General features: G+C 49.7%; 1 long non-coding RNA gene across 1 annotated transcript; it reads right to left on the bottom strand.

The window, feature by feature from the left end:
* Positions 1 to 1,543: 1,543 nt before the first annotated feature.
* On the bottom strand, positions 1,544 to 5,578 carry LOC117882506. Its single transcript, XR_004647034.1, has 3 exons — positions 5,485 to 5,578; positions 3,571 to 3,713; positions 1,544 to 1,655 (listed from the first exon to the last, which is right to left on the bottom strand). It is a non-coding gene; the product is annotated as an uncharacterized LOC117882506 (long non-coding RNA).
* Between the last annotated feature and the right edge of the window lie 387 nt (positions 5,579 to 5,965).

Genomic DNA, 5,965 nt, shown 5'->3' on the forward strand with positions numbered 1-5,965 from the left:
CCTTGGGGAAGATGCCTTCTGCGTCCTGGGCGAAGGGAGCCTCGTTCTGGATACAGAGGTCCCTGGCGTGTGGGGAGCGGAGAGCCTGGCCAGGGGACTAGGACTGTGGCGCTCTGTCCGAGCTGCTGTGCGTCTGCCGGGGCCCTTGGCACGCGGGGAGCCGCGGAAGCTGTTGGTGGGTGTCAGCAGAGACTGTTGCTGAGCCCAGCGCTGACTGAGGCCGGCCTGCAGCGCAGGCAGTGGGAGTAACCACCTCCCGTGTTGGTTGGGAAAGTGCTTACAGGGGAAGCAGGACAGCAACAGGACTGTAAGGGGGTGCCTGAGTCTGAGAAGACACAAAGCGGCCTTGTCGTCTAGCCAGGAGCCCTGCAGGTTCCTGGCCTCTGGGAAGAACAACTCCCATCTCCAGAGGGGCTGAGCGGAGAATCACCCTGCCCCGGGCTGCCTCGGCTAGGCCAACGGAGTGCTGGCCCCAGCTTCGAGATCTTCACATGCACCCACAACTCTGACGGTCAGAGGAGTGCACGCTCAGGAGTGGGGTAAGTGGTGCTAGTGTGATTGGGAGTTGGGTAAGCTCTGTTTACTACTGTAAACGGCATTTATTAAATGATTTATTGACATGCCCCCAGTTGATTTAAAGTGGTTGTGACATTTTAATTGTCAGTCTTTTATATCATGTTTTTCTAGATGGATAAGTAAAGGGGTGTTTGCACATTGTTTGTATATTTTTTATAATTGATACTTTTGGGTTAGACCATTGCATAGCTTAGCTCAGGTGTATTCCTGGAGGCTCCCAAGGCAGGCCCGTGAGTGTGTGCAGGACCCAGCTAGCTGGAGACACGGCCAATCTTCATTTCCTTTGTTAGTAAAAGGGCTGCAGCAGAGGGTTGGCCAGCAAATCCCCACCTACCCACCATCACCACCGGGAGACTCAGAATCGCTTTTACTGTCAACATCAGGTGCCCCGGCACCACACAGGGGCATGTTGCCTGCCCCAGAGTAACCCAGGAAGGCAAGGCGGGGGTGTGTGGCACCATATCCATCTAGGAACAAAGAATGTAGGCCATCTGTGATCGGGATCCCAAGGGAGCTGCATTGAGGTCACTCAGTTAGGGTGAACTGCAAAGAATGGGGCAGATAATCCCCAAAGCTGGTGGATATTCCAGCATTCAGATTTACCAAACCAGCACAAAACAGCTTCTGTAATACCTCACTGATTACCCAGAAGCCAATAACACCGTTCCCTTAAAGTAACCCAGCCTTAGGCCTCCACCCAGACACCCAAGTCAAATATGATGAGGATCACTGAAAAACTTATTCATCATATAAAAATCTTCTACCAACCCCAAAGGATCAGACACATTACCTCCCAAGTTAATGAATAATTCAGATCTTACCCAAATATGCGTTCACAGCCAATTCTTATTAATAAAACTAAAATGTATTAAAAAACAAAAGCGAGAGAGTATTGGTTAAAAGATCAGTCTACATACAGACATGAGTACAGTTCTGAGATCAGATTAACAGCAGAGATGGTGAGCTTTGTAGTTGCAAAGAGTTCTTTCAGAATTAGTCCATAGGTTATAGTCCAATGTTCATATTCAGGGTGATCCAGATTAGGACTGGCGATCTCGGTTTTGTGACTAAAGCTTTCCCTGCGTGAAGAATCAAACAGATCTGAGATGACAGGATCAGGACCCCAGACATCTTTATACAGTTCCATGTCCTTAGGCGAACAATACAGACTTTGAAGTGGACCTATTTTCTAAGTATCATGGTAATTAGCTACACGGATTAACATAAGGCAATTGCCTGTTTTCCACCATTCATAGGTGATTTGCTATGCATTTCAAAGATGAATATAGGATATCACTATGTTTACAGTTAATTTAGATGTTAATATTTCCTTTTGATCTCTGAATTAACAGAATACAGCAAAGATAGGGACTGCTCGATTACAGTGTTAACCTCTAACAATATATATGTAAACACACAAAAACACAAACATTATCTACCAATATGTCCCTAAAGGTCGAATCTGGGTCAATTAGCCTGCAAGCTGCTTAACTCTTTCTGGGCATGGGTCACACCATCTTTATAGGATGGGGGACTCTAACCTGGGAAGCAGTGTTGGGGGGAGAGGGTAATCAGCTGAACATGAGCTCCAGTGCGACGCTGTAGCCAAGAGGGCTAATGTGATTCTGGGCTCCATAAAGAAGGAAATCATATGTCGGAGTAGAGCAGTTATTTTCCCTCTGTATTTGGCACTGGTGTGTGCTCGCTGCTGGAATGGTGTGTCCAGTTCTGGTGCCCAGAATTCAAGAAGGATGTCGATAAATTGGAGAGGGTTCAGAGAATAGATACGAGAATGATTACAGGATTAGAAAACCTGCCTCAGAGTGATAGAGTCAAAGAGCTCAGTCTATTTAGCTTAACAAAGAGCAGGTTAAGGGGTGACTTGGTGACAGTCTGTAAGTAACTACATAGGGTTCAAATATTTAATTCTGGGCTCTTCAATCTATCAGAGAAAGGTCTAATGCTATCCAGTGGCTGGAAGTTGAAGCTAGACAAATTCAGATTGGAAATAATGCGTACATTTTAAAAAGTGAGGGCAATTAGCCATTGGAACAATTTACCAAGGGGTGTGCTGGATTCTCTATCACTGAAATTTTTTAAATCAAGGTTGGATGTTTTTCGGAAAGCTCTGCTCTAGGGATTATTGTGGGGCAGTTCTCTGGCCTGGGCTGGACAGGTCACACTAGATGATCACACTGGTCCCTCCTGGCCTTGGAATCTATTCATCTGTTATTGACGATTTTTAGGAACGTGCCTAGCAGCCCCATTGTGCTGGCTACTGCGCACACGCACACGCACACACACACACATACACACACCCCGACCGACCGATAGTTCTTGCCCCAAAGAGCTTACAGTCGCAATAGAAAAGACAGAAAAAGAGAGGAAACTGAGACACAGAGCGGGGCAGTGACCTAACCAAAGTCACACAGCAGTTCATTGGCAGATACTTTTAAGTCCAGTTCTCTTAATCTAAGTATTTGACCTCCAAATATTTATAGACCCCAGAACAGGTAATTCTGTTCAGCAGGCCAGACTCCAAGCTGCACCAGCCACACATGACATCTGTTTTAATACAGACTTATTAAAGTTAGACATGGCACAGATCAGTTAGGTTGCTGAGCCCGTCTCTCTGCAAGGGCAGCATACAGATCCCGAAGAGATGATGCATTAGACATGAAGTGGTGCCACTCTTGTTCTTAGCCAGACAGGAAACCCAAATAATGATGCTGCACTTGACATCTACAAAGCATCCCTTTGTCACAAAGAATTCTAAAGTACTTTGCAGGCTACACACACAGAGATCACTATAGCAATGCCACCCACCACTGAAATGCAGACACTTTCTTCTGCAGAAGAAAAGTGACAATGTGCACAGCAGTGTAGTGCAAAGAAGAGTCCAGGAGGCAGAATCTAATTAGCTGAGTTGGAATTTGGCCAGTACACTGGGGTTAACACCCTTGCTCTTGTGAAAAGCTCTATGCAGTCTTTTACCTTGAGGTCAATATCTAGTTTCTGGGTAGGTGACTCTTGGAAACTGGAAGTGGTCACCAGCTAGGAGATGGGTCTGTTGGCTACTAAGGTTGCCATCCGTCCGTATTTCCCCGGACATGTCAGGCTTTTGCGTCTCTAAATAGCTGTCCGGGAGGAATTGATAACAAGGTTAAAATGTCCAGGGTTTTTTTCTCCCTCACCTCCCTCCCATGCAGAGTGCGGCTGCTGATTGGGTGGCTGGGCTGATTGACCCGCTCCCATTGGCCTCCAGCAGCCAGAGCCCTCCCCTGCTCCCCCCTCCCTCTGTCTGCAGCCCTGTGTAACACACAAACTGACCCAGCGGGCAGCGTGTTTTGCAAACACGTGGAGCCAGAATGGTAAGGGGAGTCCGGGGGGGGGCAGTCAGGGAGCGGGGGAGTGTTGGATGGGTCCCCGGCCTCCACCTGCCACCCCCCCTCCGTGCATCCCCCCCCCATGAACCCCCCTTCCCTGCCTGCCTCTCCCTTGCCTGCTTGTACTGCCAGAGCCAGCAGCAACTGCTGTCTGCTGCCCCCGGGTCCTAGTGCCCGCATCCACTAATGGGAAGACAGGATGCCCTTACCCTGCCCTTCCACCCTAGCCCTGAGCCTCTCCAACGCCCCAAACCCCTCAGCCCCAGCCCTCATCCCCCCGCATCCTAATCCTCTGCCCCAGCCCTGAGCACCCTCCTGCATCATGAACCCCTCATCCTCAGACCCACTGCCCTCACCCCTGCATCCCCTCCTATCCCCAAACTCCCTCCCAAACCCCCTCCCCCTTCCCACACACCCCCTCCTGCCCTCAAACTCCCTCCCAAAGCCTGCACCCCCTCCCTTTGCACCGCCTCCCACCCCCAAACTACATCCCAGAGCCTGCACCCCTCACCCTCTCCTGCACACCCACCCCCTGCCCCAGCCTGGAGCCTGCACCCAGCACCCAAACTCTATCCCAGAACCTGCACCCTGCACCCCTCCTGCACCCTAATCCGCAGCCCAGGACCTGCACCCCAGACCTCCTCCCCCCACCCAACCCCCCTCCCAGAGCCTTAGGCAGGTGGGGGAGGGTTCTGGGCACCACCAAAATTTCTACAACCCTGCCACCCATGCGAGTGGATAAGGGTTGGGGCAGTCAGGGGACAGGTAGGGTCCTAGGGTGGGCAGTTAGAGTGGGGGGTTCTCAGCAGGGGCCAGTCAGGAGACAAGAAGCAGGGGGGGTTGAGGTTCTGAGGGGGGCAGTCAGGGGGTGGGAAGTGGGAGGGAGTGGATGGGGGCGGGGCTTGGGCGGGGCTTCCCCGCCCCCCCCCGTGTCCTCTTTTTTGATTGTGGAAATATGGTAACCTAGGCTACACGGGCAGTGGGAGGGTTCTGACAGCTGCAAAGCAAATCTGTGGACTAGTTAGGTAGCTGCAAGGCAGCTGGAGATCTGAGGAGTCAGTTTGCAGATGAATATGTTCAACCACAATGTTCTGTCGCTTAATGACCATCTGGCCAGATGGGCCCCTGCATAGGTCCTGTCTGGAAAATGTTAGCACATCACATCTCCCCCTAGTACCAAGTTAAGGTGTTCGGCACTGATGTAACAAATCAACCATTGCTATATCCTGCAACATCTGGGCTTTCCACTTATTAGCTATAGCTCCTTTTGCACTTTGAAGTTGATTTTATCAGCCAGTTTCTGGAAGAAATAGCTTCAGTAAATGGAGAAGGGAAATTCTCCAGCCTCTACCTGAAGGGCAGTTGGCACAAAAATACTTCAGAGTGAGCTGGGGCCGAGGTGCTTCTGACTGCAGTGTGTGGCTTTGCAGGGAAATTAGGTCCTTTTGATTATTGTTTGACAGAAATGTAGGCAGCTGCCCTCACTTGTCTTATCAAATTAAAAGGGAAAATAATTACTCACTGCTTAAATTATGGAACACAGGCTGTGCGAGCGCTGAAGGCTGTCATGGAGCTCTCTGTTCTAGGTGCAGTGCTGCATGGCTCAGTGTGCTTCAGCTCCCTGGGAAAAGAGACGATTGTCACCAACGCTTTCTATGTAAAGACCATGTCGGTCTATAAATAACTTTTCCTGATGTAGTGGAAGGCAGCAAAGATGGGGTATTTTTAACCACAGCTGTTACATTTTGTTTCAGGTCTTAATTAGGGAAAACATGAAGTTTCACTGTCTTTCAAGACCTGTTGTCTGTCTTTGTCTTTTAGGGTGATGAATGTAATGTTTTGAAACAAGGTTCTGTCTTCTTATTAACGTGTCATCTGGATCTAGTGGTGGTTTCTGCGCTGTCTGGAGAGAGTTATTCTGTAGCCATTAAATTAGATTGCACGGAACTGGGCCTTAGCCAGCACCTCCACACCGGACAATTCTGCCTCCAAACCCAGAATGA

The sequence above is a fragment of the Trachemys scripta genome, chromosome 9 (genome assembly GCF_013100865.1).
Source record: "Trachemys scripta elegans isolate TJP31775 chromosome 9, CAS_Tse_1.0, whole genome shotgun sequence".
NCBI classification, from domain to species: domain Eukaryota; kingdom Metazoa; phylum Chordata; order Testudines; family Emydidae; genus Trachemys; species Trachemys scripta.